The sequence below is a fragment of the Lissotriton vulgaris genome, unplaced genomic scaffold (genome assembly GCF_964263255.1).
Source record: "Lissotriton vulgaris unplaced genomic scaffold, aLisVul1.2 SCAFFOLD_3943, whole genome shotgun sequence".
Taxonomy (NCBI): Eukaryota; Metazoa; Chordata; class Amphibia; order Caudata; family Salamandridae; genus Lissotriton; species Lissotriton vulgaris.
Genome location: NW_028249058.1, coordinates 37,642 through 51,147, shown reverse-complemented (window position 1 = coordinate 51,147; position 13,506 = coordinate 37,642). Strand labels below are relative to the sequence as shown.

The window sequence follows — 13,506 nt, the reverse complement described above, 5'->3', positions numbered from 1 at the left end:
CACCAACACCCTCGGCCCCCTCAAGCACAGCAGCAACCTAACGGAAGACATCAAGAATAGAAATGAATGGATCAGCAGCTGCATTAACACCCTGGAGCCACTCAAGCACAGCAGCAACCTAACGGAAAACATCAAGAACTGCAATGAATGGATCACCACCTGCACCACCACACTGGACCCCCTAAAGCACTGCAGCAACCTAACGGAAGACATCAAGAACTGCAACGAATGGATCACCACCTGCACCAACACCCTGGACCCCCTCACGCACAGCAGCAACCTAACGGAAGACATCAAGTACTAAAAGGAATGGATTACCACCTGCACCAGCACCCTGGGCCCCCTCAAGCACAGCAGCAACCTAACGGAAGACATCAAGAATAGAAATGAATGGATCTCCACCTGCGCCAACACCCTGGACCCCCTCAAGCACAGCAGCAACCTAACGGAAGAAATCAAGAACAGCAATGAATGGATCACCACCTGCAGCAACACCCTTGCCCCCTCAAGCATACCAAGAGCAACCTAATGGAAGACATCAAGAACTGCAATGAATGGATCACCACCTGCACCGACACCCTGGTCCCCCTCAAGCACAGCGGCAACCTAACGGAAGACATCAAGAACTTCAATGAATGGATTACCACCTACACGACACACTGGACCCCCTCAAGCATAGCAGCAACCTAACGAAAGACATCAAGAACTGCAACGAATGGATCACCACCTGCACCAACACCCTGGATCCCCTCACGCACAGCAGCAACCTAACGGAAGACATCAAGTACTAAAAGGAATGGATTACAACCTGCAGCAACACTATGGACCCCCTAACGCACATCAGCAACCTAACGGAAGACATCAAGAACTTCAGTAAATGTATCACCACCTGCACCGACACCCTGGACCCCCTCAAGCACAGCAGCAACCTAACGGAAGACATCAAGAACTGCAATGAATGGATCACCAGCTGCACCAACCAACACCCTGGACTCCCTCAAGCACAACAGCAACCTTACAGAAGACATGAAGAACTGCAATCAATGGATCACCACCTGCTCCGACACCCTGGACCCTCTCAAGCACTGCAGCAACCTAACGGAAGACATCAAGAACTTCAATGAATGGATTACTACTTGCACCAACACCCTGGACCCCCTCAAGCACAGCAGCAACCTAACGGAAAAAATGAAGAAGTGCAATGAATGGATCAGCAGCTGCACCAACTCCCTGGAGCCCGTCAAGCACAGCAGCAACCTAACAGAAAACATCCAGAACTGCAATGAATGGATCACCACCTGCACCAACACCCTGGACCCCCTCAAGCACAGCAGCAACCTAACGGAAGACATCAAGAACTGCAATGAATATATCACCACCTGCACCAACAACCTGGACCGCCTCACACACAGCAGCAACCTAACGGAAGACATCAAGTACTAAAATGAATGGATCACCACCTGCACCAACACCCTCGGCCCCCTCAAGCACAGCAGCAACCTAACGGAAGAAATGAAGAAGTGCAATGAATGGATCAGCAGCTGCACCAACACCCTGGAGCCCCTCAAGCACAGCAGCAACCTAACAGAAAACATCAAGAACTGCAATGAATGGATCACCACCTGCACCAACACCCTGGACCCCCTCAAGCACAGCAGCAACCTAACGGAAGACATCAAGAACAGCAATGAATAGATCACCACCTGCAGCAACACCCTGGCCCCCTCAAGCATACCAGCAGCAACCTAATGGAAGACATCAAAAACTCCAATGAATAGATCACCACCTGCAGCAACACTATGGACCCCCTCAAGCACAGCAGCAACCTGACAGAAAACATCAAGAACTGCAATGAATGGATCACCACCTGCACCAACACCCTGGACCCCCTCACGCACAGCTGCAACCTAACGGCAGACATCAAGTACTAAAATGAATGGATCACCACCTGCACCAACACCCTGGACCCCCTCAAGCACAGCAGCAACCTAACGGAAGACATCCAGAACTGCGAAGAATTGATCACCACCTGCTCGACACCCTGGACCCCTCAAGCACAGCAGCAACCTAACGGAAGATATCAAGAACTGCAATGAATGGATCACCACCTGCAGCAACAATATGGACCCACTCACACACAGCAGCAACCTAACAGAAGACATCAAGTACTAAAATGAATGGATCACCACCTGCACCAACACCCTCGGCCCCCTCAAGCACAGCAGCAACCGAACGGAAGACATGAAGAAGTGCAATGAATGGATCAGCAGCTGCACAAAAACCCTGGAGCCCCTCGAGCACAGCAGCAACCTAACGGAAGACATCAAGAACTGCAATGAATGGATCACCACCTGCAGCAACACCCTGGCCCCCTCAAGCATACCAGCAGCAACCTAATGGAAGACATCAAGATCTCCAATGAATGGATCACCACCTGCAGCAACACCGTGGACCCCCTTAAGCACAGCAGCAACCTAATGGAAGACATCAAGAACAGCAATGAATGGATCACCACCTGCAGCAACACCCTGGCCCCCTCAAGCATACCAGCAGCAACCTAATGGAAAACATCAAGAACTGCAATGAATGGATCACCACCTGCACCGACACCCTGAACCCCCTCAAGCACAGCAGCAACCTAACGGAAGACTTCCAGAACTGCAAAGAACTGATCGCCACCTGCACCGACACACTGGACCCCCTAACGCACATCAGCAACCTAACGGAAGAAATCAAGAACTGCAATGAATGGATCACCAGCTGCACCAACCAACACCCTGGACCCCCTCAAGCACAACAGCAACCTAACAGAAGACATGAAGAACTGCAATCAATGGATCACCACCTGCTCCGACACCCTGGACGACCTCAAGCACTGCAGCAACCTAACGGAAGACATCAAGAACTTCAATGAATGGATTACCACTTGCACCAACACCCTGGACCCCCTCAAGCACAGCAGCAACCTAACGGAAGACATCAAGAACTGCAATCAATGGATCACCACCTGCTCCGACACCCTGGACGACCTCAAGCACTGCAGCAACCTAACGGAAGACATCAAGAACTTCAATGAATGGATTACCACTTGCACCAACACCCTGGACCCCCTCAAGCACAGCAGCAACCTAACGGAAGACATCAAGAACTTCAATGAATGGATTACCACTTGCACCAACACCCTGGCCCCCTAAAGCATACCAGTAACCTAACGGAAGACATGAAGAACTTCACTGAATGGATCACCCCCTGCAGCGACCTAACAGAAGACGTCAAGGACTTCAATGAATGGATCACCACCTGCACCGACACATGGACCCCCTCAAGCACATCAGCAACCTAACGGAAGACATCAAGAACTGCAATGAATGTATCACCACCTGCACCAACACCCTGGACCGCCTCACACACAGTAGCAACCTAACAGAAGACATCAAGTACTAAAATGAATGGATCACCACCTGCACCAATACCCTGGGCCCCCTCAAGCACAGCAGCAACCTAACGGAAGACATGAAGAAGTGCAAAGAATGGATCAGCAGCTGCACCAACACCATGGAGCCCCTCAAGCACAGCAGCAACCTAACGGAAATTATCAAGAACTGCAATGAATGTATCACCACCTGCACCGACACCCTGGACCGCCTCACACACAGTAGCAACCTAACAGAAGACATCAAGTACTAAAATGAATGGATCACCACCTGCACCAACACCCTGGACCGCCTCACACACAGTAGCAACCTAACAGAAGACATCAAGTACTAAAATGAATGGATCACCACCTGCACCAACACCCTCGGCCCCCTCACACAAAGCAGCAACCTAACGGAAAACATCAAGAACTGCAATGAATGGATCACCACCTGCACCACCACACTGGACCCCCTAAAGCACTGCAGCAACCTAACGGAAGACATCAAGAACTGCAACGAATGGATCACCACCTGCACCAACACCCTGGACCCCCTCACGCACAGCAGCAACCTAACGGAAGACATCAAGTACTAAAAGGAATGGATTACCACCTGCACCAACACCCTGGGCCCCCTCAAGCACAGCAGCAACCTAACGGAAGACATCAAGAATAGAAATGAATGGATCTCCACCTGCGCCAACACCCTGGACCCCCTCAAGCACAGCAGCAACCTAACGGAAGAAATCAAGAACAGCAATGAATGGATCACCACCTGCAGCAACACCCTTGCCCCCTCAAGCATACCAGCAGCAACCTAACGGAAGACATCAAGAACTGCAACGAATGGATCACCACCTGCACCAACACCCTGGATCCCCTCACGCACAGCAGCAACCTAACGGAAGACATCAAGTACTAAAAGGAATGGATTACAACCTGCACCAACACCCTGGGCCCCCTCAAGCACAGCAGCAACCTAACGGAAGACATCAAGAACAGCAATGAATGGATCACCACCTGCAGCAACACCCTTGCCCCCTCAAGCATACCAGCAGCAACCTAATGGAAGACATCAAGAACTGCAATAAATGGATCACCACCTGCACCGACACCCTGGTCCCCCTCAAGCACAGCAGCAACCCAACGGAAGACATCAAGAACTTCAATGAATGGATCACCACCTGCACCGACACCCTGAACCCCCTCAAGCACAGCAGCAACCTAACGGAAACCATCTAGAACTGCAATGAATGGATCAGCAGCTGCACAATCACACTGGAGCCCCTCAAGCACAGCAGCAACCTAACAGAAGACATCAAGTACTGCAATGAATGGATCACCACCTGCACCAACACCCTGGACCCCCTCAAGCACAGCAGCAACCTAACGGAAGACATCAAGAACTAAAATGAATGGATCACCTCCTGCACCCACACCCTGGGCCCCCTCAAGCACAGCAGGAACCTAATGGAAGACATCCAGAACTGTAAAGAATTGATCACCACCTGCACCGACACACCGGACCCCCTCAAGCACTGCAGCAGCCTAACGGAAGATATCAAGAACTGCAATGAATGGATCACCTCCTGCACCGACACCCTGGACCCCCTCACGCACAGCATCAACCTAATGGAAGACATCAAGAACTGCAGTGATTGAAGCACCACCTGCACTTACACCCTGGACCCCCTCACGCACAGCATCAACCTAACAGAAGACATGAACAACTTCAATGAATGGATTACCAGCTACACGACACCCTGGACCCCCTCAAGCACATCAGCATCCTAACGGAGGACGTCAAGAACTTCAATGACTGGATTACCACCTGCACTGACACCAGGAGCCCCTCAAGCACAGCAGCAACCTAACGGAAAACATCAAGAACTGCAATGAATGGATCACCACCTGCAACAACACTCTGGACCCCCTCAAGCACAGCAGCAACCTAACGGAAGACATCAAGAACAGAAATAAATGGATCACCACCTGCACCAACACCCTGGACCCCCTCAAGCTCAGCAGCAACCTAACGGAAGACATCAAGAACAGCAATGAATGGATCACCACCTGCAGCAACACCATGGCCCCCTCAAGCATACCAGCAGCAACCTAATGGAAGACATCAAGAACTCCAATGAAAGGATCACCACCTGCAGCAACACTATGGACATCCTCAAGCACAGTGGGAACCCAACGGAAGACATCAAGAACTGCAAAGAATTGCTCACCACCTGCACCGACACACTGGACCCCCTCAAGCACAGCAGCAACCTAACGGAAGACGTCAAGAACTTCAATGAATGGATCACCACCTGCACTGACACCCTGGTTCCCCTCAAGTATGTCAGCAACCTAACGGATGACATCAAGAACTTTAATTAATGTATCACCACCTGTACAGACACCCTGGACCCCCTCAAGCACAGCAGCAACCTAACGGAAGACATCAAGAACTTCATGGAATTGATCACCACCTGCACCGACACCTTGGACCCCCTCAAGCACAACAGCAACCTAACGGAAGACGTCAAGAACTTCAATGAATGGATCACCACCTGCACTGACACCCTGGTTCCCCTCAAGCATGTCAGCAACCTAACGGATGACATCAAGAACTTTAATTAATGTATCACCACCTGTACAGACACCCTGGACCCCCTCAAGCACAGCAGCAGCCTAACAGAAGACATCAAGAACTGCAATGAATGGATCACCAGCTGCACCAACACCCTGGACCCCCTCAAGCACACCAGCAACCTAACGGAAGACATCAAGAACTGCAATGAATGGATCACCACCTGCTCGACACCCTGGACCCCCTCAAGCACAGCAAAACTATTCCAAATCACGAATACAAGTCAACTGGCACACAGAGGCATCCAGGATGGCGAAGCAGCACAGTAAGCAACTGAAAGCAAGTAGTGAATGAGCCAAGACACCGCAAACAAGGAAGTCTTCAAATCTGCCCTGAGATACTTCCAACAGCAAGTCTGAAATGCCAAATGAACAGCTCATGCCAACCGCATTCAAGCCAACAACAGCAGCAAATAAATCTTCACCATCATCAGAGAATTCATGGTGCCTGCAGCCACCACCAGCAACATCCCCCATTAAAAGACCCCTGCAACAATCTCTGTAAATCGTTTTGGAACAAGATCACATCCATATACGACAACTTCAACCTTCCACCTGACCCGCTCGCAGCCAGCCTTCCAATCTCAGCCAAAGAATGGACCTTGGCTATGTTGAACGCCATCACCACAAACAAGACTGTAACAACCATGAAGACCATCCACTCCGGTGCCACATTAGACCCACCCGCAAAACTTTAAATAAGCATTTGCAATGCAATAGGTCTCGCATTATTAAAGTTTGAGCCATTGGCATTTCTAATAATAATGCAACACCAATAACTCCAACATTCAGTAATGCGAGACCTATTACATTGCAAATGCAGTTTTGAGTATTTAAAGAAATGCTGTGTGTAAGTGTTTTGCGAGCTTTGGGAGACCATATATTTGTGCTTGCTACAGGCAATCTTTGTGGTGACGTTAGGGAAATCAGCAATAACCCCGACCCACCTGGCCATACAAAAGACCCAAAAATGAGCCACACAAATCTGCCATAAATTGAGCTGTCAGGTCAGCTGCCAGACGGCAGTACAGGTCAGTGCAGCCTTGCTTACCTGCCTCTTCTGCCATACATTGACCTGTCAGGTCAGTGCAGCCCTGCTTACCTGCCTCTTCTGCCATACATTGACCTGTCAGGTCAGCTCTACAGGCAATGCCAGACGGCAGTACAGGCCAGTGCAGCCCTGCTTACCGGCCTCTTCTGCTATACATTGAGCTGTCAGGCCAGTGCAGCCCTGCTTACCTGCACTTCTGCCATACATTGACCTGTCAGGTCAGGGCAGCCCTGCTTACCTGCCTCTTCTGCCATACATAGAGCTGTCAAGCCAGTGCAGCCCTGCTTACCTGTCTCTTCTGCCATACATTGACCTGTCAGGTCAGGGCAGCCCTGCTTACCTGCCTCTTCTGCCATACATTGAGCTGTCAGGTCAGCTGCCTGACGGCAGTACAGGTCAGTGCAGCCCTGCTTACCTGCCTCTTCTGCCATACATTGACCTGTCAGGTCAGCTCTACAGGCACTGCCAGACGGCAGTACAGGCCAGTGCAGCCCTGCTTACCGGCCTCTTCTGCTATACATTGAGCTGTCAGGCCAGTGCAGCCCTGCTTACCTGCACTTCTGCCATACATTGAGCTGTCACGTCAGCTGCCAGGCGGCAGTACAGGCCAGTGCAGTCCTGCTTACCTGCCTCTTCTGCCATACATTGAGTTGTCAGGTCAGTGCAGCCCTGCTTACCTGCTTCATCTGCCATACATTGAGCTATCAGGCCAGTGCAGCCCTGCTTACCTGCCTCTTCTGCCATACATTGAGCTGTCAGGTCAGTGCAGCCCTGCTTACCTGCTTCTTCTGCCATACATTGAGCTATAAGGCCAGTGCAGCCCTGCTTACCTGCTTGTTCTGCCATACATTGAGCTGTCAGGTCAGCTGGCAGATGACAGTACAGGCCAGTGCAGCCCTGCTTACCTGCCTCTTCTGCCATACATTGAGCTGTCAGGTCAGTGCAGCCCTGCTTACCTGCTTCTTCTGCCATACATTGAGCTATAAGGCCAGTGCAGCCCTGCTTACCTGCTTCTTCTGCCATACATTGAGCTATCAGGTCAGCTGGCAGATGGCAGTACAGGCCAGTGCAGCCCTGCTTACCTGCCTCTTCTGCCATACATTGAGCTGTCTGGTCAGCTGCCAGATGGCAGTACAGGCCAGTGCAGCCCTGCTTACCTGCCTCTTCTGCCATACATTGAGCTGTCTGGTCAGCTGCCAGATGGCAGTACAGGCCAGTGCAGCACTGCCATACATTGACCTGTCTGGTCAGTGCAGCCCTGATTACGGCCTCTTCTGCCATACATTGACCTGTCAGGTCAGTTCAGCCCTGCTTACCTGCCTCTTCTGCCAGTTGTCAAAGGTGACTTCAAGCGTTGTATAAAGCACTCTGGACATTCAAGTGTTCCTTTCTATCAGAGCAGTGGGGTGTGGAGCAGTGTGTGGTGAGCTCAGAGCAGGCGCCACACTTCGCTCGAGGCTGCCTTACTTCCTCCTTCCTCGCAGCATCACATGGCTTCACTTCCCTTTCTTCAGCTAGAAAAGCTTTCACAACCCCCTCCTCCCCCAGACCTTCAGCTGCAGAGCACGTGCAGCCCCAGAGGGGGCCATTGTACCTCCTCCTCCCCCAGACCTCCAGCTGCAGAGCACGTGCAGCCCCCAGAGGGGGCCATTGTACCCTCTCCTCCCACAGACCTCCAGCTGCAGAGCACGTGCAGCCCCCAGAGGGGGCCATTGTACCCTCTCCTCCCACAGACCTCCAGCTGCAGAGCACGTGTAGTCCCATGAGGGGGGCCATTGTACCCCCTCCTCCCCAGACCTCCAGCTGCAGAGCACGTGCAGCCCCAGAGGGGGCCATTGTACCTCCTCCTCCCCCAGACCTCCAGCTGCAGAGCACGTGCAGCCCCCAGAGGGGGCCATTGTACCCCCTCCTCCCCTAGACCTCCAGCTGCAGAGCACATGCAGCCCCCAGAGGGGCCTTTGTACCCCCTCCTCCCCCAGACCTCCAGCTGAAGAGCACGTGCAGACCCCAGACCTCCAGCGGCAGAGCACGTGCAGACCCCAGACCTCCAGCTGCAGAGCATGTGCAGCCCCCACGAGGGGGCCATTGTACCCTCTCCTCCCACAGACCTCCAGCTGCAGAGCACGTGCAGCCCCCAGAGGGGGCCATTGTACCCTCTCCTCCCACAGACCTCCAGCTGCAGAGCACGTGTAGTCCCATGAGGGGGGGCATTGTACCCCCTCCTCCCCAGACCTCCAGCTGCAGAGCACGTGCAGCCCCAGAGGGGGCCATTGTACCCCCTCCTCCCCTAGACCTCCAGCTGCAGAGCACGTGCAGCCCCCAGAGGGGCCTTTGTACCCCCTCCTCCCCCAGACCTCCAGCTGAAGAGCACGTGCAGTCCCCAGACCTCCAGCTGCAGAGCACGTGCAGACCCCAGACCTCCAGCTGCAGAGCACGTGCAGCCCCCACGAGGGGGCCATTGTACCCCTCCTCCCCCAGACCTCCAGCCTGCAGAGCATGTGCAGCCCCCAGAGGGGGCCAGTGTACCCCCTCCTCCCCCAGACCTCCAGTTGCGGAGCACGTGCAGGCCCCAGAGGGGCCTTTGTACCCCCTCCTCCCCCAGACCTCCAGCTGCAGAGCACGTGCAGCCCCACGAGGGGAGCCATTGTACCCCCTCCTCCCCCAGACCTCCAGCTGCAGTGCACGTGCTGCCCCCAGAGGGGGCCATTGTACCCCCTCCAGCCCCCATACCTCCAGCTGCAGAGCACATGCAGCCCCCAGAGGGGGCCATTGTACCCCCTCCTCCCCCAGACCTCCAGCTGCAGAGCACATGCAGCCCCCAGAGGGGGCCATTTTACCCCCTCCTCCCCTAGACCTCCAGCTGCAGAGCACTTGTAGCCCCAAGAGGGGGCCATTGTACCCCCTCCTTCCCCAGACCTCCAGCTGCAGAGCACCTGCAGCCCCCAGAGGGGGCCATTGTACCCCCTCCTCCCCCAGACCTCCAGCTGCAGAGCACGTGCAGCCCCCAGAGGGGGCCATTGTACCCCCTCCTCCCCTAGACCTCCAGCTGCAGAGCACGTGCAGCCGCCAGAGTGGGTCCTTTGTACCCCCTCCTCCCCCAGACCTTCAGCGGCACAGCACGTGCAGACCCCGGAGGGGGCCATTGTACCCCCTCCTCCCCTAGACCTCCAGCTGCAGAGCACGTGCAGCCCCCAGAGGGGGTCCATTGTACCCCCTACTCCCCCAGACCTCCAGCTGCAGAGCACGTGTAGCCCCACGAGGGGGGCCATTGTACCCTCTCCTCCCCCAGACCTCCAGCTTCAGAGCACGTGCAGCCCCCAGAGGAGGCCATTGTACCCCTCCTCCCCCAGACCTCCAGCTTCAGAGCACGTGCAGCCCCCAGAGGGGGCCATTGTACCCCTCCTCCCCCAGACCTCCAGCTGCAGAGCACGTGCAGCCCCTCGAGGGGGCCATTGTACCCCCTCCTCCCCCAGACCTCCAGCTGCAGAGCACGTGCAGCCCCCAGAGGGGGCCATTGGACCCCCTCCTCCCCCAGACTTCCAGCTGCAGAGCACGTGCAGCCCCCAGAGGGGGCATTGTACCCCCTCCTCCCCAGTCCTCCAGCTGCAGAGCACGTGCAGCCCCCAGAGGGGGACATTGTACCCCCTCCTCCCTCAGACCTCCAGCTGCAGGGCACGTGCAGCCCCATGAGGGGGCCATTGTACCCCCTCCTCCCCCAGACTTCCAGCTGCAGAGCACGTGCAGCCCCACGAGGGGAGCCATTGTACCCCCTCCTCCCCCAGACTTCCAGCTGCAGAGCACGTGCAGCCCCCAGAGGGGGCCATTGTACCCCCTCCTCCCCCAGACCTCTAGCTGCAGAGCACGTGCAGCCCCAGAGGGGGCCATTGTACCCCCTCCTCCCCCAGACCTCCAGCTGCAGAGCACGTGCAGCCTCATGACTCGGCCATTTTACCCCCTCCTCCCCCAGACCTCCAGCTGCAGAGCACGTGCAGCCCCCAGAGGGGGCCATTGTACCCCCTCCTCCCCCAGACCTCCAGCTGCAGAGCACGTGCAGCCCCCACGATGGCGCCATTGTACCCCCTCCTCCCCCAGACCTCCAGCTGCAGAGCACGTGCAGCCCCACGAGGGGGCCATTGTACCCCCTCCTCCCCCAGACCTCCAGCTGCAGAGCACGTGCAGCCCCCAGAGGGGGCTATTGTACCCCCTCCTCCCCCAGACCTCCAGCTGCAGAGCATGTGCAGCCCCCAGAGGGGGCCATTGTACCCCCTCCTCCCTCAGACCTCCAGCTGCAGAGCACGTGCAGCCTCATGACTCGGCCATTTTACCCCCTCCTCCCCCAGACCTCCAGCTGCAGAGCACGTGCAGCACCCAGAGGGGGACATTGTACCCCCTCCTCCCTCAGACCTCCAGCTGCAGGGCACGTGCAGCCCCATGAGGGGGCCATTGTACCCCCTCCTCCCACAGACCTCCAGCTGCAGAGCACGTGCAGCCCCCAGAGGGGGCCATTGTACCCCCTCCTCCCCAGACCTCCAGCTGCAGAGCACGTGCAGCCCCCACGAGGGAGCCATTGTACCCCCTCCTCCCCAGATCTCCAGCTGTAGAGCACGTGCAGCCCCCAGAGGGGGCCATTGTACCCTCTCCTCCCCAAATATCCAGCTGTAGAGCACGTGCAGCACCCAGAGGCGGCCATTGTACCCCCTCCTCCCCCGGACCTCCAGCTGCAGAGCACGTGTAGTCCCACGAGTGGGGCCATTGTACCCCCTCCTCCCCCAGACCTCCAGCTGCAGAGCACGTGCAGCCCCCAGAGGGGGCCATTGTACCCCTCCTCCCCCAGACCTCGGGCTGCAGAGCACGTGCAGCCCCCAGAGGGGGCCATTGTACCCCTCCTCCCCCAGACCTCCAGCTGCAGAGCACGTGCAGCCCCCAGAGGGGGCCATTGTACCCCCTCCTCCCCCAGACCTCCAGCTGCAGAGCACGTGCAGCCCCCAGAGGCGGCCATTGTACCCCCTCCTCCCCCAGACCTCCAGCTGCAGAGCACGTGCAGCCCCCAGAGGGGGCTATTGTACCCCCTCCTCCCCCAGACCTCCAGCTGCAGAGCACGTGCAGCCCCCAGAGGGGGCCATTGTACCCCCTCCTCCCTCAGACCTCCAGCTGCAGAGCACGTGCAGCCTCATGACTCGGCCATTTTACCCCCTCCTCCCCCAGACCTCCAGCTGCAGAGCACGTGCAGCCCCCAGAGGGGGACATTGTACCCCCTCCTCCCTCAGACCTCCAGCTGCAGGGCACGTGCAGCCCCATGAGGGGGCCATTGTACCCCCTCCTCCCACAGACCTCCAGCTGCAGAGCACGTGCAGCCCCCAGAGGGGGCCATTGTACCCCCTCTTCCCCAGACCTCCAGCTGCAGAGCACGTGCAGCCCCCACGAGGGGGCCATTGTACCCCCTCCTCCCCAGATCTCCAGCTGTAGAGCACGTGCAGCCCCCAGAGGGGGCCATTGTACCCTCTCCTCCCCAAATCTCCAGCTGTAGAGCACGTGCAGCACCCAGAGGCGGCCATTGTACCCCCTCCTCCCCCGGACCTCCAGCTGCAGAGCACGTGTAGTCCCACGAGTGGGGCCATTGTACCCCCTCCTCCCCCAGACCTCCAGCTGCAGAGCACGTGCAGCCCCCAGAGGGGGCCATTGTACCCCTCCTCCCCCAGACCTCGGGCTGCAGAGCACGTGCAGCCCCCAGAGGGGGCCATTGTACCCCTCCTCCCCCAGACCTCCAGCTGCAGAGCACGTGCAGCCCCCAGAGGGGGCCATTGTACCCCCTCCTCCCCCAGACCTCCAGCTGCAGAGCACGTGCAGCCCCCAGAGGCGGCCATTGTACCCCCTCCTCCCCCAGACCTCCAACTGCAGAGCACCTGCAGCCCCCAGAGGGGGCCATTGTACCCCCTCCTCCCCCAGACCTCCAGCTGCAGAGCACGTGCTGCCCCCAGAGGGGGCCATTGTACCCCCTCCTCCCCCAGACCTCCAGCTGCAGAGCACGTGCAGCCCCCAGAGGGGGCCATTGTACCCCCTACTCCCCCAGACCTCCAGCTGCAGAGCACATGCAGCCCCCAGAGGGGCCTTTGTACCCCCTCCTCCCCCAGACCTCCAGCTGCAGAGCACGTGCAGCCACGAGAGGGGGTCATTGTACCCCCTCCTCCCCTAGACCTCCAGCTGCACAGCACGTGCAGACCCCAGAGGGGCCTTTGTACCCCCTCCTCCCCAGACCTCCAGCTGAAGAGCACGTGCAGACCCCAGACCTCCAGCTGCAGAGCACGTGCAGACCCCAGACCTCCAGCTGCAGAGCACGTGCAGCCCCCACGAGGGGGCCATTGTACCCCTCCTCCCCCAGACCTCCAGCCTGCAGAGCATG

General features: G+C 56.9%; 1 protein-coding gene across 2 annotated transcripts in view; it reads right to left on the bottom strand.

Moving 5' to 3' along the window:
• LOC147663712 (uncharacterized) overlaps window positions 1–8,513 on the bottom strand; it is a 147,102-nt gene extending 138,589 nt beyond the window's left edge. For both annotated transcript variants that reach the window (XM_086950244.1, XM_086950245.1), the window contains exon 1: window positions 8,423–8,513. The gene's annotated coding sequence lies outside the window, so the exon portion shown is untranslated. The remainder of the gene's footprint in view (window positions 1–8,422) is intronic.
• Window positions 8,514–13,506: the final 4,993 nt, after the last annotated feature.